This window comes from Macaca fascicularis, chromosome 13 (assembly GCF_037993035.2).
Source record: "Macaca fascicularis isolate 582-1 chromosome 13, T2T-MFA8v1.1".
Lineage (NCBI taxonomy): Eukaryota > Metazoa > Chordata > Mammalia > Primates > Cercopithecidae > Macaca > Macaca fascicularis.
Window position 1 is genome coordinate 90427218 of NC_088387.1, and position 24909 is coordinate 90452126.

Sequence of the window (24909 nt, forward strand, 5' to 3'; positions counted from 1 at the left end):
ATGATCACTATAGTCTCAGACTGATGAATCCTAGATATTTTTCTTCAGCCCCAACCTCTCTCCTAAGCATCACACTCTTGATTTCAACTGTATGTTCAGTATCCTTCACCTGTGATTTGTGCCTTTTGTACCTGGAAACTAAGAGGTCTCAAATATAACTCTTATTTCCTAAATCAGCACCTTCTCCTCCATGTTTCCCTGAATGGCATTATCTGCTCTATGCGTCAAACTAGAATTTCAGATATATCTTTAGTTCTTTGTCTTCCTCAACATTGCGTTGATGTGGAGATGGAAAGGAAAGAGGAGAAACAGAGGGGAGTTTGGAGGCAAATCCTTCCATGAGACAAATAATGCAAAGGAAAGTGGGGAGGTGCTGAATGGTGAGAAGGTGCACAGGGACCAGATCTCAAAGGACAATGTAAGTCCTTGATATGGTTTGGCTCTGTGTCCCCACCCAATTTCATCTCGAATTTTAATCCCCATGGTCTGAGGAGGAGGGACCTGGTGGGAGGCGATTGGATTATGTGGGCAGTTTCCCCCACACTGTTCTCATGAGATCTGATGGTTTAAATGTGTTTGGCAGGTTCCCCCTCGCTCTGTCTCCTGCTGCCATGTAAGACGTGCCTGGCTTCCCCTTCACCTTTCACCATGATTATGAGTTTCCTGAGGCCTCCCCAGCTATGCCGAACTGTGAGTCAATTAAACCTCTTTCCTTTATAAATTACCCAGTCTCAGGTTGTTCTTTATAGCAGTTTGAAAATGAACTAATATAGTCATGCTGGAGAATTTGGCTTGATTCTGAAGGCAACAGTAATCTGTTGGAGGGCTTTAAGGAGGGATGGGGGTACATGATAAGTTTTGAGCTTTCGAAGATTTAATCTGACTGCAGTGTGAAGAATGGATTGTAGGGGCTCAAACCTGAGTCAAGAAAAGTATCAGAACCTGAATACAGATGAAAAAATAATGAGATGATGGAGAAGAGAAGATGAGGTCCTGGACAGCAGCAGAGTGTGGGGGAAGTAAGACAAACTGGGACTCAGGTGAGAAAGGATCCTTGGAGGATGGCTAGTTGGTGGGCTATTCCTGCCTCAGCTAGGGGAATAGTGAAGAGGACCAAAGGGAGCAGGCCATGTGAGTGTGAGACCACTTGGAGACAAATAAGGGTAGCCCATGAGAGTGAGGGCAGTCAGGCTCCCTGACCCACTGTTTCCCCTTGGTTCTCCATCATGGTTGGAGTTTATTTTGCCCAGTGAGAAATGAGAGATATAATCAGGAGATTATATAGAAAAATAATTTTGGAATGAATCACAAAGGGTATAACTTAATATAAAAAATCATTATAAGACAATTGAAATAGGAACTGAAAGGAAAGTGAGGCTTATTTTCTTATAAATAGTTTTTGATTATTCACAAGAGCTTAATGTCTTCCTCGAGAAAGTGGATCAGTTTCAATTTTCAGCCATAGTTCATCACCTCCTTTCCACTAGTGAGTGATTACAATGAAAAGTAAGGAAAACAGATTGTTTTGTACTCCTCAAAAGCCTACCTGTGAATCATTTCCTGAAGACAAAGGATTTTTCCAAAAATGTAATGTTAATAAATTCACAATGCTCTTCTGCTTGTAAGAGTGAAAGAAGAAACTGAAAAGTCAGGAAAGAGGAATTTACTTATACCTGGTGCTTCTGCTGACAGAGACTTGAAGTTATACCAAGCAGTCAGTATTAACCATTTTAAAGGAGAAGAGAAAAGTTGACTTTTTCTTTCAATGTGACCTTGGGACCCCTAAAGGGAGTAGTGGTGTGGCTGAAGGTGCTAAGGGTCAGGTCAGTTTCCATTAGGCTCTTTTATATTCTGGAAAATAATTGCTGTGGGTGAAGCTTAGGCTACTGGAGAAAAGATTGGAGACCCCATTCTCTTACCTTGTAGTAAAGTAGAAACTTCTCCATTACCTCAGTTAAGTAACTTAATAAGTCTTTCCTTAAAAAAGTCAATATAAATGATATTTTATCAGTAATAATCATAGCAAACTTTTTCACTCATGAAAAATAACTCAATGAAGATTAAACTTCATTTACAAGCTCTTCAGATTCACATATGATCCTTGTTAGTGTGCATCCAGACATGTTTGCATTCGTTGCATAGTTTTACGCACTGGGCTTTAAGAATTATTTGGACACTAAGCACTTTATTTATTCATCTTTTTTTTTGTTTTTTGTTTTTTGTTTTTTGTTTTTTTTTTGAGACGGAGTCTCGCTCTGTTGCCCAGGCTGGAGTGCAGTGGCGCAATCTCGGCTCACTGCAAGCTCCGCCTCCCGGGTTTACGCCATTCTCCTGCCTCAGCCTCCCGAGTAGCTGGGACTACAGGTGCCTGCCACCTCGCCAGGCTCGTTTTTTGTACTTTTTAGTAGAGACGGGGTTTCACCGTGTTAGGCCAGGATGATCTCGATCTCCTGACCTCGTGATCCGCCCGTCTCGGCCTCCCAAAGTGCTGGGATTACAGGCTTGAGCCACCGCGCCCGACCTATTCCTCTGTTTTTTAGATATACTGCAAGAAATGAGTCCTAAGTCTTAGGTAGCTAAGTCATCTTAGCAGCTGATAGTTTGCTGCTGAAATCACTCATGCATATAAGCATTTAAAGGGAGCATTTCCACTTTCACATATTTGATGCAACTGTTCGGAACTTGTCTTTTTAAGTTCAGGGATACATATGCAGGTTTGTTACATAGGTAAAGTTGTGTCATGGGGTGGGGGGGTTGTTGTACAAATTATTTAATCACCCAGGTATTAAGCCTAGTACCTATTAGTTATTTTTCCTGATCCTCTCCCTCCTCCCAGCCTCCACCCTCCAATAGGCCCCAGTTTGTCTTTTTCCCCTCCATGTTTCGATATGTTCTCATCATTTAGCCCCCACTTATAACTGAGAACATGCAGTATTTGGTTTTCTGTTCCTGCATTAGTTTATTAAGGATAATAATGGCCTCCAGCTCCATCCATGTCCCTTCAAAGGACATTATCTTGTTCTTTTTTATGACTGCATAGTATTCCCTGATGTATGTGTACCATATTTTCTTTAGTCTACCATTGATTGGCATTTAGGTAGATCCCATCTCTTTGCTATTGTGAATTGTGCTGCAATGAACATATGTATGCATGTGTCTTTATAATAGAATGATTTATATTCCTTTGGGTATATACCCAGTAATGGGATTGTTGAGTCACATGGTATTTCTGCCCCTAGGTGGTTGAGGGATCATCACACTGTCTTCCACAATGGTTGAACTAATTAACACTGATGCCAACAGTGTAAAAGTGTTCTTTTTCTCTACAATCTCACCAGCATCTGTTATTTTTGACTTATTAGTAATAGTCATTCTGACTCATGTGAGATGGTTTTGTGGTTTTGTTTTGCATCTCTCTAATGATTAGTGATGTTGAGCTTTTTTTCCATAAGCTTGTTGGCTGCATATCTGTCTTTTGAAAAGTGTCTGTTCATGTCCTTTGCCCACTTTTTAATGCCCACTTTTTAATGGGCAAAGGACATGATTGTTTGTTTTTTTCTTGTAAATTTGTTTAAGTTCCTTATAGATGCCAGCTATTAGACTTTTGTCGGATGCATAGTTTGCAAAATTTTTTTCCCATTCTTTAGGCTGTTTACTCTCTTGATAGTTTCTTTTGCTGTGCAGAAACTCTTTAGTTTAATTAGATCCCATTTGTCAATTTTTGCTTTTGTTGCAGTTGATTTTTGTGTTTTTATCATGAAATCTTTGCTCGTTCCTATGTCTTGAATCGTATATCCTAGGTTGCCTTCCAGCGTTTTTATGATTTTGGGTTTTATATTTAAGTCTTTAATCCATCTTGAATTAGTTATTGTATATGGTGTAAAGAAGGGGTCCAGTTTCAATTTTCTGTATATGGCTAGCCAGCTATCCCAGCACCATTTATTAAATAGGGTATTATTTCCCCTTTGTTTGTTTTTGTCAGATTTGTCAAAGATCAGATGGTTGTAGGTGTGTGATCTTATTTCTGAGTTCTCTATTTGGTTCCACTGGTCTCTGTGTCTGTAGGACTAATCTTTTTATTAGGTAACCAAGTTTTCTGTTTATTGAAATATCCTCCACAGATAAATTTAAGCCAACACAGAGAAAGAGATCTCAAAATCACTGTCAGATGCTCTGTGGTAAGAAAAGAACAAAAAGATATCCTAAGAGGCAGAGAACCTAAGCTATACCTGTTTTATTTTTTTAAATAAGTTTTTTTTTTAATTTTTAGTTTTTGTGGGTACACAGTTATATATATTTATGGGGTACATGAAATATTTTGGTACAGTATGCAATGCATAATAATCATATCATGGAATAGTAGGTATCCATTTTCTAAAGCATTTATGCTTCATATTACAAGTAATTCAATTATACTCTTAATTATTTTTAAAAGTATAATTAAATTATTATTGATTATAGTCCCCCTCTAGGGCTATTAAATAGTATCTCTTATTAATTCTTTGTATTTTTTTAAAAAATTTTACTCTAAGTTCTGGGATACATATGCAGAATGTGCAGGTTTGTTACATTGGTATACATGTGCCATGGTGGTTTGCTGAACCTAGCAACACATCATCTAGGTTTTAAGCCCCACATGCATTAGGTATTTGACCTAATGCTCTCCGTCCCCTTGCCCTCCACCACCTGACAGGCCCTGGAGTGTGATGTTCCCCTCCCTGTGTCCATGTGTTCTCATTGTTCAGCTCCCATTTATGAGTGAGAACATGCGGTGTTTGGTTTTCTGTTCCTGTGTTAGTTTGCTGAGAATGATGGTTTCCAGCTTTAGCCATGTCCCTGCAAAAGACACGAACTCATTTGGGTGTATACCCAGTAATGGGATTGCTGTGTCAAATGGTATTTCTGGTTCGAGATCCCTGAGGAATGGCCACACTGTCTTCTACAATGGTTGAACTAATTTACACTCCCTCTAACAGTGTAAAAGCATTCCTATTTCTCCACAGCCTTGCCAGCATCTGTTGTTTCCTGATTTTTTAATGATCGCCATTCTAACTAGTGTGTGATAGTATCTTATTGTGGTTTTGATTTGCATTTCTCTAATGACCAGTGATGATGAGCTTTTTTTCATGTTTGTTGGCTACATAAATGTATTCTTTTGAGAAGTGTCTGTTCATATCCTTTGCCCACTTTTTGATGGCGTTGTTTGTTTTTTTTTTTTTATTGTAAATTTGTTTAAGTTTCTTGTAGATTCTGGATATCAGACCTTTGTCAGATGGACAAATTGCAAAAATTTTCTCCCATTCTGTAAGTTGCTTGTTCACTCTGATGATAGTTTCTTTTGCTGTGCAGAAGCTCTTTAGTTTAATTAGATCCCATTTGTCAATTTTGGCTTTTGTTGTAATTGCTTTTTGTGTTTTAGTCATGAAGTCTTTGCCCATGCCTATGTTGTGAATGATATTGCCTAGGTTTTCTTCTAGGATTTTTATGATTTTAGGTTTTACATTTAAGTCTTTAATCTGTCTTGAGTTAATTTTTGCATAAGGTATAAGGAAGGGGTCCAGTTTCTGTTTTCTGGATATGGCTAGCCAGTTTTCCCAGGACTATTTATTAAATAGGGAATCCTTTCCCCATTGCTTGTTTTTGTCAGGTTTGTCAAAGATCAGATGGTTTTAGGTGTGCGATGTTATTTCTGAGGCCTCTGTTCTGTTCCATTGGCCAATATCTCTGTTTTGGTACCAGTACCATGCTGTTTTGGGTACTGTAGCCTTGTGGTATAGTTTGAAGTCAGGTAGCATGATGCCGCCAGCTTTGTTCTTTTTGCTTATGATTGCCTTGGCTGTGCGGGCTCTTTTCTGGTTCCATATGAAATTTAAAGTAGTTTTTTTTTTTCTAATTTAGTGAGGGAAGTCAATGGTAGCTTGATGGGAATAGCATTGAATCTATAAATTGCTTTGGGCAGTATGGCCATTTTCATGACATTGATTCTTCCAATCCATGAGCATGGCATTTTTTTTTTTTTTCATTTGTTTGTGTCCTCTCTTATTTTCTTGAGCAGTGATTTGTAGTTCTCCTTGAAGAGGTCTTCACATCCCTTTTAAGTTGGATTCATAGGTATTTTATTCTCTTCGTAGCAATTGTGAATGGGAGTTCACTTATGATTTGGCTCTCTGCTTGTCTTTAATTGGCGTATAGAAATTTTTGTGATTTTTTGCACGTTGATTTTGTATCCTGAGACTTTGCTGAAGTTGTTTATCAGCTTAAGGAGTTTTTGGGCTGAGAAAATGGGGTTTTCTAAATATACCATCATGCCATCTGCAGAGACAGTTTGACTTCCTCTCTTCCTATTTGAATACCCTTTATTTCTTTCTCTTGCCTGACTGCCCTAGCCAGAACTTCCATAGTATATTGAATAGGAGTAGTGAGAAAGGGCATCCTTGTCTTGTGTCGGTTTGCAAAGGGAATGCTTCCAGCTTTGACCATTCAGTATGATATTGGCTATGGGTTTGTCATAAATAGGTTATTATTTTGAGATATGTTCCATCAATACCTAGTTTACTAAGAGTTTTTAGCATGAAGGCATGTTGAATTTTATTGAAGGCCTTTTCTGCATCTATTGAGATAATCATGTGTTTTTTGTCATTGGTTCTGTTTATGTGATGGATTACATTTATTGACTTGTGTATGTTGAACCAGTCTTGCATCCCAGGGATGAAGCCAACTTGATTGTGGTGGATAAGCTGTTTGATGTGCTGCTGGATTCAGTTGGCTGGTATTTTATTGAGGTTTTTCGCATTGATGTTCATCAGGGATATTGGCCTGAAATTTTCTTTTTTTGCTGTGTCTCTGCCTGGTTTTGCCATCAGAATGATGCTGGCCTCATAAAATGAGTTAGGGAGGAGTCCCTTTGTTTCTATTGTTTGGAGTAGTTTCAGAAGGAATGGTACCAGCTCCTCTTTGTACCTCTGGTAGAATTCAGCTGTGAATCCATCTGATCTTGGGCTTTTTGGTTGGTAGGCTATTAATTACTGCCTCAATTTCAGAACTTGTTATTGATCTATTCAGGGATTTGACTTCTTCCTGGTTTAGTCTTGGGAGGGTGTATGTGTCCAGGAATTTATCAATTTCTTCTAGATTTTCTAATTTATTTGTGTAGAGATGTTTATAGTATTATCTGATTGTAGTTTGTATTTCTGTGGGATCATTGGTGATATGCCCTTTATCATTTTTTATTGTGTCTATTTGATTCTTTTTTCTTCTTTATTAGTCTAGCTAGCAGTTGATCTATTTTGTTAATCTTTTCAAAAAACCAGCTCCTAGATTCACTGATGTTTTGAAGGGTTTTTTTTTCCTGTCTCTGTCTCCTTCAGTTCTGCTCAAATCTTAGTTATTTCTTGTCTCCTGCTAGCTTTTGAATTTGTTTGTTATTGCTTCTCTAGTTCTTTTAATTGCAATGTTCGGGTGTTGATTTCAGATCTTTCCGGTTTTCTGATGTGGGCATTTAGTGCTACAAATTTCCCTTTTAACACTGCTTTAGCTGTGTCCCAGAGATTCTGGTATGTTGCCTCTTTGTTCTCATTGGTTTCAAAATACTTATTTCTGCCTTAATTTTGTTTTTTCCCCAGTATTCACGCAGGAGCAGGTTGCTCAATTTCCGTATAGTTGTGCAGTTTTGAGTGAGTTTCTTAATTTTGAGTTCTAATTTGATTGCACCGTCGTCTCAGAGACCGTTACGATTTCCATTCTTTTGTATTTGCTGAGGAGTGTTTTACTTCCATGTATGTGGTCGATTTTAGGATAAGTGCTATGTGGTGCTGAGAAGAATGTAAATTCTGTTGATTTGGGGTGGAGAGTTCTGTAGATGTCTATTAGGTCTGCTTGGTCCAGAGCTGAGTTAAGTCCTGAATATCCTTGTTAATTTTCTGTCTCATTGATCTGTCTAATATTGACAGTGGGGTGTTAAAATCTCCCACTATTATTATGTGGTAGTCTAAGTCTCTTTGTAGGTCTCTAAGAACTCGTTTTAGGAATCTGGGTGCTCCTGTATTGGGTGCATATATATTTAGGATAGTTAGCTCTTCTTGTTGCATCGATCCCTTTACCATTATGTAATACCCTTCTTTGTCTTTTTTGATCTTTGTTGGTTTAAAGTCTGTTCTATCAGAGACTAGGATTGCAATTCCTGCTTTTTTTTTTTTTTCTTTCCATTTACTTGGTAAATATTCTTCTATCTCTTTATTTTGAGCCTATGTCTTTGCACGTGAGATGGGTCTCCTGAATACAGCACACTGATAGGTCTTGACTCTATCCAATTTGCCAGTCTGTGTCTTTTAATTGGGGCATTTAGCCCATTTACATTTGAGGTTAATATTGTTAGGTGTGTGAATTTGATCCTGTCATCATGATGCTACCTGGTTATTTTGCACAATAGTTGATGCAGCTTCTTCATAGTGCCATTGTTCTTTATATTTTGGTTTGTTTTTGCAGCAGCTGGTACTGGATTTTCCTTTCCATATTTAGTACTTCCTTCAGGAGCTCTTGTAAGGCAGGCCTAGCGGTGACAGAATCCCTCAACATTTGCTTGTCTGTAAAGGATTTTATTTCTCCTTTGCTTGTGAAGCTTATTTTGGCTGGATATGAAATTCTGGGTTGAAAATTCTTTTCTTTAAAAATGTTGAATATTGGCCCCCACGCTCTTCTGGCTTGTAGGGTTTCTGCAGAGAGATCTGCTGTTAGTCTGATGGGCTTTCCTTTGTGGGTAACCTGACCTTTCTCTCTGGCTGCCCTTAACATTTTTTCCTTCATTTCAACCTTGGAGAATCTGTCAATTATGTGTCTTGGGGTTGCTCTTCTTGAGGAGTATCTTAGTGGAATTCTCTGTATTTCCTGAATTGGAATGTTGGCCTGTCTTGCTAGGTTGGGGAAGTTCTCCTGGATAATATCCTGAAGTGTGTTTTCCAAATGGATTCCATTCTCCCTGTCACTTTCAGGTACACCAATCAAACGTAGATTTGATCTTTTCACGTAGTCCCATATTTCTCGGAGGCTTTGTTCATTCGTTTTCATTCTTTTTTTCTAACCTTGTCTTCATGTCTTATTTCAGTAAGTTGATCTTCAATCTCTGATATCCTTTCTTCTGCTTGATCAGTTCAGCTATTGATACTTGTGTATGCTTCATGGAGTTCTCATGCTGTGTTTTTCAGCTTAATCAGGTCATTTATTTTCCTCTCTAAACTGGTTATTCTAGTTAGCAGGTCCTGTAACCTTTTATCAAGGTTCTTAGTTTGCACTGGGTTAGAACATGCTTCTTTAGCTCAGAGGAGTTTGTTATCACCACCTTCTGAAGTCTACTTCTGTCAATTCGTAAATCTCTTTCTCTGTCCAGTTTTGTGCCCTTGCTGGAGAGGCATTGTGATCATTTGGAGGAGAAGCAGCACTCTAGTTTTTGGAATTTTCAGCATTTTTGTGCTGGTTTTTCCTCATCTTCATGGATTTATCTACTTTTGATCTTTGAGGCCGATTACCTTGGGATGGGGTTTTTGTGTGGGGGTCTTTTTTTTGTTGATGTTGATGTTTTTGCTTTCTGTTTGTTAGTTTTTTTTTTTTTTTTTTCTAGCAGTCAGTCCCCTCTCCTGTAGGCCTGCTGCAGTTTGCTCGAGGTCCACTCCAAACCCTGTTTGCCTGGGTATCACCAGTGGAGGTTGCAGAAGAGCAAAGATTGCCATCTGGTCCTTCCTCTGGAAGCTTCATCCCAGAGGGACACTGGCCTGATGCCAGCTGGAACTTTCCTGTATGAGGTGTCTGTCGACCCCTGTTGGGAGGTCTCTCCCAGTCAGGAGGCACGGGGGTCAGCAACCTACTTGCGGAGGCAGTCTGTCCCTTAGCAGAGCTTGAGCGCTGTGCTGGGAGAATCTTTTCAGGATCAGCTGCTCTCTTGAGAGCCGGCAGGCAGGAAAGTTTAAGTCTGCTGGAGCTGTGCCCTCAGCTGTCCCTTCCCCCAGGTTCTCTGTCCCAGGGAGGTAGGAGTTTTATCTGTAAGCCCCTGACTGCGCTGCTGCCTTTTTTTCAGAGATGCCCCACCCAGTGAGGAGGAATCTAGAGAGGCAGTTGCGCCTCAGCTGCTTTACTGCATTGTGGTAAATTCCGCCCAGTCCAACCCTCCTGGCCTCCTTAGCACTGTCAGGGGAGAACTGCCTACTAAAGCCTCAGTAATGGGGGATGCCCTTCCCCCCACCAAGCTCGATAGTCCCAGGTGGACTTCAGACTGCTGTGCTGGCAGTGAGAATTTCAAGTCAGTGGTTCTTAGCTTGCTATACTCCATGGTTGTGGTACCTACTGAGCAAGACCACTTGGCTTCCTGGCTTGAGCCCCTTTCCAGGGGAGTGAACGGTTCTGTCTTGCTGGGGTTCCAGGCACCACTAGGGTATGAAAAAAGACTCCTGCAGCTATCTCAGTGTCATCCCAAACAGCCGCCCAGTTTTGTGCTTGAAACTCAGCGCCCTGGTGGTGTAGGCACATGAGGGAATTTCCTGATTTGCCGATTGCAAAAACCGTGGGAAAAGCGTAGTATCTTGGCTGAGTAGCACAGTCCCTCATGGCTTCCTTGGCTGGGGGAAGGAGGTCCCTTGGCTTCTTGTACTTGCTGGGTGAGGCAACACCCTACCCTGTTTCTGCTCACCCTCCATGGGCTGCACCCACTGCCTAACCAGACCTAATGAGATGAACGGGGTAGCTCTGTTGGAAATGCAGACATTGCCTGCCTTCTGCATTTGTCTCTCTCAGAGCTGCAGACTGGAGCTGTTCCTATTTGAACATCTCGCCCGATCAACCCTATGTATATATTTTTTATACCCATTAACCATTTCCACCTCCCCCTCACTCATTCGCTAACCTCCTAACTCTGGTAACTATCCTTCTGTTCTCTAGTTGCATGAATTCAATTGTTTTAATTTTTAGATCCCACAAATAAGTGAGAACATGCAATGTTTGTCTTTCTGTGCATGGCTTATTTCACTTAACATAATGGCCTCCAGTTCCATTTAGGTTGTTGCAAATGACAAGGTCTCATTCTTTTTTTAATGTCTGAATAGTACTTCACTGTGTACAAGTACCACATTTTCTCTATCCACTCATCTCTTGATGGACACTTAGCTTGCTTCCAAATCTTGGATATTGTAAACAGTACTGCAACAAGCATGGGAGTGCAGATATTTCAATATGTGGATTTCCTTTCTTTTGGGTGTATACACAGCAGTGAAATTTCTCAATTGTATGGTAGCTTTATTTTTAGTTTTTTGAGGAACCTCCAAACTGTTCTCTGTAGTAGCTGTACTAATTTACATTCCCACCAACAGTTTATGAGGGTTCCCTTTTCTCCTTATCCTCACCAGCATTTGTTATTGCCTGATTTTTGGACAAAAGCCATTTTAACTGGGGTGAGATGATGTCTCATTGTAATAAAAAACCACAAAAATCTGTGACTTAAATCAATAAATATTTATTTCTTGCTCAAGCAAAGGCCATTGTGTGTCAGGGGAACTCTCTGGAGCTTATATTTCCCAATGATGATTCAGCATTTCACCTTCATGCCAACATTTGATTTATTATTCCAACAATGAAACAATGGGGTGGAGCATTAAGTATGAGCAATTAAAAGCTTACATGTGGAAGTAAAACATATGACTTCTACTCTAATTTTTTTGGTGAAAGTAAGCCACACCTAACCTCAGGGAACTCAAGAAAAGGCAATTCCCCAGTGGGCCTGAAAGAAAAAGAATTATGCAGCACTGATATCTACCACAGATGTCAACTTTTTATTCTGCTAGGTAAGGACATCAAACACACACACACACCCACACACACACACACACACACACCACCCCATCCTATCCTTTAAAACCACCATCATTTCCTTAAAGAACTTACTTTTTAACATTATGCACAAAATTACCTATTAAAATTCCAGTGCAATTTTTTATTTGCTGTGCTCTTCCCTGTATCTTAGGAAATCAAACTACATTTTTCAGAATCCCTTACAGTAGGATACCTCATTATATTCTTTCAATGAACGGCATTCATGTGTGATTTGGAAGGCAGAGGAAAAGCAAAAGCCATTATTGCTCCTAGGATGGTGGTAAGCAGAGGATGGGCTTTGGTAAACGGAGATATGTTCTCACTGGCCTCCTACAAATCACCCATTTAATGTTCTTGGCAGCTGAGATTGCTGTTGGTAGCCTCTCAGAATTTCTGTACTTTCAGTCCCCTGGTCATTTCTACATTTTTGAAAGCCTCTAACTCTGAGATTTATTCTTTCTTGTGTGAAATATCTAGAGGAGCTTTTCTGACTGATAAAGTATATGGCACTAAGAAACAGGTTATCAAATATGGAGTCAGATCTGGTTAGATTTGAAGCAACAATAATCTCACCTATTAGAGAAAAACAGATATTGGTAGGTCATGGCATATATGGGAAAATAGCTACTTAAATTACTGCATGTAGTTGCTTATAATAAAGTTCTTGTTGAAGGCAAAGCTTTGGGGATTAGGTGGCTGCTTAATCCATTATATCCATATAGAATGTCTGCATATTCATTATATCCATAGAGACTACTGAAATACTTTATCAGTTAGAAAAGCCCCTCAAGGTATTTCAAGCAAGAAGGAAAAAATACCAGAGGTAGAGACTTTCAAAAATGTACTCTATCCATATAGACTACTCTATATGGAGAATTCATATGCAGACCACATGAACACTAAGGTGGGATAGCTGCTTCTGACTTCATTGGAGAGGATTAAAAAAAAAATGAAAAACTCAGACCTAGATTTTTTAGCTCAAAACAGTCAGATTGGGAGGCTGAGGTGGGCGGATCATGAGGTCAGGAGATTGAGACCATCCTGGCTAACATGGTGAAACCCTGTCTCTACTAAAAATACAAAGAATTAGCTGGGCGTGGTGGCGGGTGCCTGTAGTCCCAGCTACTCGGGAGGCTGAGGCAGGAGAATGGCGTGAACCCGGGAGGTGGAGCTTGCAGTGGGCCCAGATCACGCCACTGCACTCCAGCCTGGGCAACAGAGCAAGACTCCATCTCAAACAAACAAACAAAGAAAAACCACAGAAAACTGGAGAGCTTTTATGATTGTCATAAAAGAAGCTTATGTTTAATTCTACAATCCACAGCATCAAATTTTGGGTGTAATTTTTTTGGACAAAGATCAGACCCAAACTTTCATGTTGTGGGTTGCAGAATTAGAGCAATTTGGAGTCATGGCTCACTAGATTCTTTTGTAAAAGTTGGGGCATTTGTTGGAAAGAATAAAATTCTGAACTGGAATAGAGACATCCAGATAGATTCCAGTGATCTGAATTTTTTTAAATAAGATCCCTTGTTGGCAGTATCTGTAATGATCTCAACCAGGGTCATTTCAAAGGGATTGCAAAGGGATGCAAGTGCATCTCAAAACTCATCTCTCCACCTTTTATTGTCTCTAGACCCATAATGAGAGTTAGATTCCCAAAGGCCTCAGGAGACAAGTAAAAAGTCTGACTTTGGAGGAGAATTACAAGGTTTTGCCAATTTATATCAGTCAGCAAAAGGAACATAGCCTGCCAAAGCCTTGATTTTTAGCCCTGTAGGACTGATTTGCAGACTTCTGACCTCCAGAAATGTAATATAATAAACTTGTGTTGCTTTAAGCCACTGATTTTGTGGTAATTTGTTATAATAGCAATAGGAAAGATACAATGATCTACTAAAGTTTTACTTAATATGGATAGTCAAAGAAAAGTTCTAGGTCTGGTGAACAGAGATTATGGCTTGAGTAGCCACAACATATCCCCTAATTCCAAGATCTAAACCAGCATTCAAAGAGGAACCCCTTGGATGAAGGGAAGGACACATCATTTTGAGGAAGCATCCTGCAGCATGTCCATGAATATGTACTGTAAATCTTTCCCCCGGTGTTTCCTAAAGCCTCTGTGAACAGGAAACTTCAAAATACCTAGACTTTACAAGGGTTTTATACAGTGAGCTGACACTGATTACTGATAACCCAAATTGTACTGTAGTCTAACTGTCAAAGTGGGTGCTTATAGATGTCAGATGACACACAATTTTCACCTGAGTTCATCTCACGCTGGGTGTACTAGTTTTCTATTGCTGTGTTACGGATTATCACAAACTCAGTGGATTAAAACAATACCCTTTTCTTTAAGCTCACCATTCTGTAAAGCAGAAGACTGTGCAAGATTGGCTGGGTTCCTGGCTTATGGAACCCAAGGCCATGGTTTCATGGCCATGGTCTTCCAGGGCCAAAGTCAGGGTGTCTACTGGGCTGGACTCTTATCTGGAGGCCCTAGGGATGAATCCTCTTCTAAACTCATTTAGGTTTCAGGCAGAATTCAGTTCCTTGTGGTTGTAGGACTGGGACCCTAATTTTCTTGCTGGCTATTGGCCAGAGGGTCCTCCTCTGCTCCTAAAGGCTTCCCACATTCCTTCCTATGTGACTCCCTTCATATTCAAAGACAGGAATGGAATGGCACACAGAGTTCTTCTTATGATTGACTCTGACGTTCCCTTATGCCACCAGATATAGAAGGCTCTCTGCTTTCAAGGGCTAATATTATTAAATCAGGTTCAGCCAATCTTCTTGTCTTAAAGTCAATTCTGCTATATAATATAACAGTCATGGGAATGAGAACTAATCATATTCACAGGTTCCAGGAATCAGGATGGGACATCTTTGGGGGACCATTTTAGAAATTCTGCCTACCATAGTGGGCCACATGGATCCATGAACCCACTTGGCAATTATTTTCTCAATTCCTGAGTACATGGTTGGAATAGACACTCTTGGCTACTGGAAGAAACACAACATTGGGCCCTTGACTTGTGAAAGGGATTTATTATTATAGGAAAGGCCAAGTAGAAGCCTGGGTGACATGGTAGAGAATAGTGTCAGCTTCAGTCTCTGGTACCTGGTATGGAACTGTTAGTCTGGGATATGCTTTATTTTCTGAATCAACAGAAAAGATCACCAGAAACATATAATAATTTTTTCTTTTTTTGTGATTGGGATAATAGTATACCCTTACTGTTTTACCCAGTGCCATGTCAACTGTCAAAATTGAGAACACAGAGACATTGATTATCTCACCTTCCTGTAGAATATCATGCTGTCCACCTCATTGATAGCATAGTGTCAACGGACCTAGTTAACTGGAACTAGCAGATATCCTAGGTGCCTTTGCTAGATATATGCATTACAGAGGTTGGGAGAGAAACTTACAACCCTAGTGAAGTTTCTAGGAATTCTATAGTCTGGGGCATGTGGAGATTAGCTCCTTCAAAGTGAAAGACAAATTACTGCATATTAAGTGTTATTACTAAGAAAGAGGTGTAGTACTTAATGGGATATTTGGATTCTGGTGGCGACATGTCTCTTATCTGAGTTTGCTGCTCTAACTTATTTATCAAGTAATAAATAAAGATAAGCTGATTTGATACTTGAGTTTTATGACCTATTTGGTCCAATTATGCCCAAAGTATCTGGTAAGAATGTTGTGTGGCGGCTCTGGCAAGACTTAGTAAGATAAATCACTTTGAAGAACATGTAGAATTGTGGACTAAAGTTATGCCCTTCTCCTGCATTTGAGAAACAGCATATTGGTAGCTAATTGGCCCTGGTAGAGATCAAATTTTGATCATGGGATAACAAGTGATCATGTGACTTGAATTGTCCGATATAAAGTAGTTATAATGTTGGACATAAACAGCAGCCTTCCATCATCAAGTGGAAGTTGTATTGTGTCCAATAACTTTTGTTTGTCTTTCCAGATACGTTCTGTACCTTGCTATTTCCCTCGGGAGATCACCATAGACAATATCAGTAGACAATAACTATTACGTCCCCTGATTTCCAGCTTCTAGGTGGGTTGAATGAATTGGGAGCCTGGTGGGAGATTGAAAAAAGAGGAGGGAAGTTCCTTTCATGCAATGATACCTTGGGTTTGCTGTGTCCCTTAGCCCAAAGTCCTTTAATCTTGAACTTCTCTCAAGGAAGCCCTCTTCACATAAGTTTCTCTTTTCAGATTACAGTAACTGGTTCTCTTCTTTTGCTACTTCAAACTTAGGGAATGTAAAAGCCCCAGGGTATTACACTGTCCTTTTGTGAGTTTCCCACACCCTGCACATACATTTGTTAATAATTTCTTCATTAAACCCTCCTCACATGATCTTATTTTGATGGCATCATTTATTCCTGGTTCAGGACCTGACTGATACAGTGTCTGGTACTAGAAATAGCCATAAGAAAACAGAGCCTGAAAATTGGATTCTAGTTTGGGTTATTTACTCATATGAGTAGAACTGAGATATGCCCATTTCCAGAGTCATACGATTGCATCACAGTCACTCAGATTATCACTGATAGTAGCAAGGGATAAAGTGCAGGTGAAGAGAAAATTGTTGGTAGATTAAGTTCTAAAGACAAAAATAAATTGTGTGAGCAAGTGGCTCAGACTCCTGGGGGAGTTCCCTTCAACAAACTAATGAGAGAGAAAAAAATTGGCTTAAAGATGGTACATTGACACATGGGTGGCTCTGATAGTAAGGAAAGAAAGATCTATTTTTTATTCAGTTGTGTGCTCACTGGAAGACGACACTTTGTAAGTGGGGTGCTGTCCTATAAGATGTGGTATATGCTATGAGCTAATAAGTTATAAAAAGTGCTGTTTCTTCCATTTTTTCCCATTATCCCATAGTCCACCAGTGGGGGTGGAGTTACTTGGTGTCTCTTTCTATTGTACCTAATAACCCATTCACATACATTTTGCTTTCCATTTCTGCAACTTTTGCCTCTGTTCTTCTGAAGAACCTCCAAAGTGTCTTCCATATCAGTCCCATTTTTGTAGATAAGGAAACCTAGATGAACAGAGGTTAAGTAACTTGCCTAAATTCACATAGCTGTCAAGTGGAAAGGCCAAGCTCAAACCAATCTGTCAGACTCCAAAGCCCGTGATTCTTTGATTATACTTCAAACAAGACAAAGCAGGAATGTAGGCTAAAAGAAGGTAGGTAAATGGTATGAAGAAAGAGGTTCATGTAGAGTTTCAGTCACCACGATAAACAAAGCAAAACTCAGTAGGATACTTTTGCAATAATTTCAAATCCTATGACAGGAAACACAGAGGGACTGGATGGAAGGAGATCTTCTAGCTATGGAGCCTCCTATTGTGAAGGGCAAGTGCACCCACCCCAGCCCCACCTCCCCAGCACACCATTTTTGTGCATGTGGTTGTTAGGGAGCTAATGCCAGGATAGCGCCCATAAGTAACCTCAGAGAACATCAAAGCTATATGTTCTTCATGCACTTGGCAATTCTCAAGTTCCATCCCATTGCTAAGTGACTGGGAAAGCTAAGTGTTTACTTAGGATGTTGCAGGGCAAGACTTCAAGGGAATATGTTAGATACAAGTTTAAATTCTCTTAAATCTAGGGTAGTGCTCAGAGGGATCCAAGACCTCAAAGAGCATTTTTGGGTCTTGGCCTGCTGTTATTTGGAATCCTGACTTGCTCCTGGCATCTGGAGGAGCTGGAGGGACATCTGGAGGGTTGTCTGGCTGCTTGAAGAGCCCAAGAAAGTTCTGCAATTTCATCTTCCCGATGTGTTACAGAAAAGTTCCCCAAGCTTGTGAATGGAGTGTCAATTCCGAACTTTGTCCCTTTGGGCCAACAAGAAAGCATTGAGTCCTCTTATAAAAGCAGATCATTCAGAGAGGAGAAACAGCAGAGTTTTAAAATGGAATGTGAAGTAAGTGTGTGTGTGTGTGTGTGTGTGTGTGTGTGTGTGTCCCTTAGGAAAAAGCCTCTTCCAGAATGGAAAACAGTTAGTATTAATAGTTGTGAGATGTGTCCTCATTAAACTTCCCATTGCTCTGTGCAAGGTCATGTTTTGGTAGGTGCTCAAAGGGACTGGACAGACGCAGAACAAGTGTAAACGGGAATGCTCAGGTGTGAAAGAGCAGTGCCCACCTCTGTCTCTGGCTGTCTTCCTCCTGGGGTTTGCCCTCACAAATTGCTCCTGGGTTTTTAACTGTGCTGGGGAGTTGCTACTACTACATACAGCCCTCAGGACACAGTTCCTTCCAGGACACTCAGAGCATCTGCATCAGTGTTACCTGGAATGGCGCTGAAAATGCAGATTCCTCATACGGAATCCAGATTACCCTGACATATTACTTAGAAAAGCTTCCCTGGTGATTCTTACAAATGAAAGTCTAGACCATTTCTACAGGGGCTTCTGCCTGTTACCCAATATTGACAGTCAATATCTGTTCAATGTTTATTGTTTATTCTAAGAGCTTTATCTATATTTTTTCATTTAATCTTGACAATATTCCTCAGGTTAAGAACTATTATTATCTCCAGAATTTTTACAGAAGCTGAACATGAGGCACAGGGAAAATAAATAACTCGTTCCAGGTCACATAGCAATTAGTGGAGTCAGCATTTGAACTCAGTTTACAGAAAACATGCTCTTAGTCATTATGGTAAGCCCTGCGGATTAATCCTTCTTTTCTTTCTTTTGATCAAGATCGAACTGTATTTTTTTTTTTCTTGCCGATGAACTTTGCTAAGGGATGAAGGGAAAACGCATTTTCGGAGGAGAATTTCTTTATCCCTTCATCATAAGAACTATCTGGACATGGTAGGTTTGGTTGACATAGCTGCCCCAGAACAATCCACGTCCTGTCCTTAACTCATGAGGAAACACTTTGCCTCCACTCTGCTCCAACCTGCCCTTCCCACCTTAATTCCTGCTCTGGTGCAGGAACCTGGCTCCAGGTTGGCAGATCTGTATACTTCCTCATGCCTACATCTTGGCCCAGCCAGTGTGGTTGCTTTGGCTTTCCCACCTAGTAAAGGACACATGTATGCTTATACAATCTTCAAAGACCAGTCAGTTCAAATACTCCCTTTTCAGAGAAGCTATCAGAAAGCCCACAAAAGGCCTTTATCTTGTGAGGTCCCAGGGCCACTTAGCAGCCCGAGTCCAACTTTTTGGGGCTTCTTTCCTCTCCTGTAGCAAGTGCAATGCTTAGCTACCTTTTCTCTTATAGCTTCTCTATCTGGCGGGGGTGGGGGGCGCTTTGTTTACTTCCTGACTTGTGAAGATTGGGTTTCTCATTGTCCTGAAGGCAGATACATGACCCTTTCCACTTGAAGAGTTTTAGTCCCATTCATTATGCAAGCATTGAAAATCTTGCAGCTTAAGGAAAGTTACTTTATTTTGTCATCGTCTCTGGTTCACAGCTCAGTTCTCTTCCTGAGATGGTTACTGAGATAAACTTTCTCCTCCATATTTTTCCCCTGAGGATGAAGTTTCATTAGCCTCTCTCCTCTTGTCAATGCCCACAAGTGAATGCAATGGAGTTACCTTGCTGGTGCAGTCCTCCCTGTCCCAAGTAGGGCCCTTGAGTTTCAACTTCTTTAACCCATTTTGGCAGGCCTGTGTTCTGCTCTGAAGGGCCACTTTCAGACATTTCCTCTGAAAATTCTGTCTTGCCCATTTCTTCCTGAGGTGAGTTCTTCAATTTTTATGTCGTGTATGAGAGAACAGCTCTATTTTTACTATATAATCACTGTTACTCTAAGTGTACATGCTTTAATATTGTGATATTATAATATCAAAATGTTATAGTTAAATAAATAACACTCAGTAGAAGAACTGTTCCTCCTGAAAGGAAGTCAAGAGCAGTAGAGAAGAGAGAGGCTTGATGAGGTTGCTTACATGAGGGCATGATCTATTCACCATTTTACTCTGACCAAAAAGGAGGAACCTAACAGATATTTCTCAAGACAGGAGAAGGAGGGAATCTGCTACCTTTGGGGCTCTGGAGGTTAGTCAGTGATGACTAACCGGAAAGATCCCGGGGAAGACTAAGCAGAGAGATCCTGGGGAAGACGTGGGCCTTGGGAGGCACTATAATGAGGGGGCTGAAGGGAGGACCCTGGGGTCAATGAGTCCACCGCCTCTGAGACCAGTGCAGCACCAGGGCTTGCCCAAGGACTATGGTCTTAATTTCTATGGCCTGACTGCCATTCAAACGTATTTGGGTCCCCAGGCCACTTTAGTCAGCTAGTGCTGAAGCTGGCCAGGATTAGAGTTCCTTCTGCTGGGGCGGAGAATTCCCCTCTGGCCCAGGGCTTGTCTAAATGCTCCCTCTGTGGGTACTGGCAGAACTCTTCCTGGTATTGTGTTCCACTGTGATAGGGTGGCACTGAGTTCTAGTGAAAAATCCTGCACATACTTTGCTCTCCCTTCCCCAAGTGCTCAGGTTCTCCCTTTGTGCTGTGTTGGCTGGGGTTGGGGGAGGGGTGGGGTAGGAACTGCAAGACTGTCCTTCCTACCCTCTTTAATGCCTTTTTCTTTGTTTTTATGTTAAAACCAGATACTGTAATCACTCATCTGAATTTTGGGTTCATATGAAGGTGCTTTCTTGCAAGGATAGTTGCTCAGTTTGGTGTTCCTCAGGAGGGGATGGGCAATTGCTGGAGGGTTCTATTCGACTATCTTGCTCTGCCTCCTCAAGGAGTATATTTTGAATAGCAAGACTGAGAACAAGTACCAAAGTCTGGGGAAAAAAAGAGAGGAGGTGAGAGAGAAATCCTAGTATGGTTACCATAGGATATGATGGCAAATCCTAGGAGTGGAGAATTGGAACAAGCTGTGTCTGCTGTTTTTCTCTGTCTTATGTGCAGGAAACTTAGCTTAATGTAGAATCACCTGCCATACATGGGCAGTTATGGATTCCTGGCTTCCATCCTTGACTTACTAAATCAGAATCTCCCAGGGAGGGTTTTGGGAGTTCACATTTTAAAAAAGCACCCCAAGTGATCTGTGTCATTAGATAAATTTGGGAAACATTGACAAGAGTGTTGAGGAGAAAGATAATTAAAAACTAAGCTAGTTTAAGATTAAATTTTAAAATAGATCATCGAAAATTGTGTGTGATATAAGGAAATTTTCTCAGTCCCCTGTAATTGTTTTCCTTATTGCTTGAAGAAATTTTCCATTTTATTGAATACATTTTAGTGTTTTAAATACAAAACTTACATTATGTTTTATAGATTTAAGTTCAGAAAACTAGGAAAACAGTGGAGGTGAGAGAAAGTGGTAACAAAAAATTGAATGAAGATCCTTAAAAAAATGCAAGATACTGAAAACTTTGAGTTTCTGGAAAGAAAAGTGGAATTAGCAAATGAAACATTAAATGCTTACTACATGTTGTACTAGAAAAATCACTGAAACCCTGGTAAGCTCTGGATTTTAATGGTGTTCATTGAAAACCAGTGTTAAGCTTTAATAGATTACCAGAGAAATGTCTCTTGGTGTGCTTTGCAAAGTTGAAAATATTGATTAATGTGGTGACCAATTTCATATTAGGGGCCACAGAGATGTTTTAAATGTGGTTCTGAGAACATATAATTTACTACACCATTTTAAAGCTTGTATATGTGTCATGGTAAATACATTCATATTGTTATGCAATCATCACCAACATCTATCACCAGAACTCTTTTCATCTTGCAAAACTGAAAGCATTTCCATTAAACACTAACTCCCCATTCCATTCTTCCCGTAACCCCTGGCAATTACCATTCTACTTTTTGTCTCTGTGGTTTTGACTACTGTGAGTACCTCATATAAGTGGAATCATACCATATGTCTTTTTGTATCTTCTACTTTTAAAACAGGGAAAATTAGTCTTTTGTCCTAGTGTCTCTTTCTTGTGCCTTCTCCATCTTTCTAATGATATGTATATGTATATATATAGTGTCATGCCCTCATATACTCTTTGTCTTACCACTCTTTTCTCTTTTCCCACATGAAAAACTTTTCAAAATGTTGATCAGAAAGACAGATTAAACCACATTTGTTCTCATTGAACTGTCGAGGATTGCAGATCTTTCATGGGTGTTTCTTAGTGAGGTGTTTTTAACAGAAGCAAATTATTAGCAGAGAAATAAATCTCAAACATCAGTGAATAAATGCAAGATATTTATAGTCAGTAGAAAAGTATGGGTGGGGTAAAAATTCGAAAGCCCAGGCCATAGCTGAGACCAACTAAATCAGAATCTTGAGAGTGGGCTCTAGGCCCAAGTATTTTTTTCTTTTTTTACAGCTTCCACAGTGACTCTAATGTGTGACCACACTTGAGAATCATTGTATAAAGTAGACGCAAAGACAGCAGCTCTCAGCCATTCTTGAACATTAAAATCAATTGGGAGCTTAAAAAAAAAAAGCCCAGCGCCTGAGCCCTGTCTCAGGCCAATTAAATCAGAATATTTGGAAATAGAGGCTGGGCAACGATGTCTGTTTAAAAAGCCCCCAAGTGATTCTAATATATAGCCGGGATTGAGAAGCCCTGAACTAAAAGATAAACCTGCTGAAAAATTAGCAATAAATTCATCATGTGTCCTAAAGCAGGCTCCTAAATTGAGCTTCTGAATAATTTTTTTCAACCTTCAAACAAAAATAATCTTTATGTTTCATACATACTTTCTGCTTATGAAAAATGGAATGCTATTATAAAACAAAGTGGTGAAAATGGAATGATGCTGAATTTTAAAGGAAATATGGACAAGTAGCAGAGACTGAAGACAGAAATAGGTGACATTTTATGTTAGATTTTTAGTTTTTATTACAAAACTAATTTGCATTTAGTACAAATCCTTTTAAAATAGGAATAAATGATAGTAAAAGTGATCAGATATAACCACCCTTAACTTTTTGATATATATCATTTATCTTTTTTGTATTTTGTATTTCCATATTTAAATTTATTCATATAGTACATAGTGTTAAAAAGCTTTATTGTGGAGAATTAAAAATAATTTCAACTTTTATTTTAGATTCAGGGGGTACATGTGCTGGTTTTTTACATGGGTATAATGCATGATACTGAGGTTTGGGGTGCGATTGATCCTGTCACGCAGGTAGTGAGCATAGTACAGAGTAGTTAGTTTTTCAACCATTGCTCCTCCCACCCCCATAGTATTTCTCACTGTAAATTTTTGCCATCTTTATGTCCATGAGTACCTAGTGTTTAGCTTCCCCTTATAAGTCAAAAACATGTGGCATTTGGTTTTGTGTTCCTACATTAATTCACTTAGGATAATGGTCTCCAGCTGCATCCATATTGCTGTAAATGACATGATTTCATTATTGTGGAGAATTTTGCACATATATAAAAGCAGACTGATAGTATAATGATCTTCCATTACTCAGTCACTTCACTTTTATAATTGTTGACTCATGGTCCATCTTCTTTTCACCCTAATTCACTTCCCCCATCATGAATTATTTTTGAAACAAATCAAAGGCAGTACAGTATATCATTCATTCATAAGTAGCTTAGGTTTTTTTCTCAGTTAATATATTGTGAATATTTTTCCATTTCACTAAATATTTTCCTATTCATTTTTAATGACTGTATAGTATTTCATCACATGAATTTATCATTATTCATTTGAACAATCTCCTAATTTTTTTTTTTTTTTTTGTGATGGAGTCTTGCTCTGTTGCCCAGGCTGGAGTGCAGTGGCGTGATCTTGGCTTACCGCAAGCTCCGCCTCCCAGGTTCATGACATTCTGCTGCCTCAGCCTCCCGAGTAGCTGGGACTACAGGCACCTGCCACCACACCCGGCTAATTTTTTTTTTTTTTATTTTTAGTAGAGATGGGGTTTCACCATGTTAGCCAGGATGGTCTTGATCTACTGACCTCATGATCCGCCCACCTTGACCTCCCAAAGTGCTGGAATTACAGGTAGGAGCCATTACCCGGCCAACAATCTTCTACTTTCTTTTTCTTCTAACTCTGGGACTTGAAGTTTGTTTATCATTAATATTCTTTATCATTAATATTATTATTCTTTTCTTTCTCCTTCTCTCTTTTTTTTGTAGTGCCCTAAAGTCGACTTTTTCTTTTATATTGTTAGGCACTTAGCAACCCTGAGTTCTGTGGAGTGAACAGTTTACATTGCTTCTTTAATTTTACCTAACTTCTCTCACTTTTTCCTCCCTCCAACATCTTTTCCAATACTTTCTTTACCCTTTACCTTTAGCCTCTTTGAGATAGGCACAAGAGTCAAGGAGTCAAGAAATCAGTTGATATTTGTAAATTGCCCACCCTTGGGGATATAAAATAGGTAAGACATCTGACCTCTCAGAAACTTAAGCATTGTAACTGTATTATTTAAAGACATGCTCTAATATCAACAAGTGACCATGATAAATTAAAAAATTTTCTTTTACTCAGGATCAGGATATATGTCAGGTAAAGATCTCATTTGAGTGTTTTTGTATTAGGATGTACTACTAGGAGTAGTAGAATGAGTAGTATTTAGGACATCCATTTTCACTTACTCCAACAGGTGATGTCTGTGTTCATTTTCAATGAAAGGAAAGGCCAAGGGTTCATCATAACTAAGTAAATGAAATTCTCAGAGGGATGAAGGAAATGTGATTTTTTGGTATTATTTCCTGGTGGTACAGCTTTGCCTAGGATAGAATTTAATGAGAGGGTAGTTGACAATGCCAGTGAACTTTCTCAAATGTTAGACATCTTAATGTGCTCTGAAAGTGACTCCTTTTTATTCTATTTGGAATCAGCCTAAGCCTTTGGCTGTACACAATAGGCTCTGACTCTGAAACTAACAGAGGACATAACTGTGGCAGTCCCATGCTATCATAAAATATGTTAATCCACTCGTAACTTGCCAAACAAGCATCTACAAAAAAAGAAAAGATAGGATCTAAATGCAAATGAAACAACACAAAATAAGCTGAATCTTTATCCACTTTCCTTTTAAAATTTTAAATGCTTTGTAATGATTTCTTTAAATTTTTAA

The 24909-nt window shown here is 39.6% G+C and overlaps 1 protein-coding gene across 2 annotated transcripts in view; it reads left to right on the forward strand.

Annotated features, from left to right (window-relative positions):
• SRD5A2 (steroid 5 alpha-reductase 2) overlaps window positions 1–24909 on the forward strand; it is a 276884-nt gene that overhangs the window by 54143 nt on the left and 197832 nt on the right. For both annotated transcript variants that reach the window (XM_074012034.1, XM_074012035.1), the window contains one exon: window positions 584–690. The gene's annotated coding sequence lies outside the window, so the exon portion shown is untranslated. The remainder of the gene's footprint in view (window positions 1–583; window positions 691–24909) is intronic.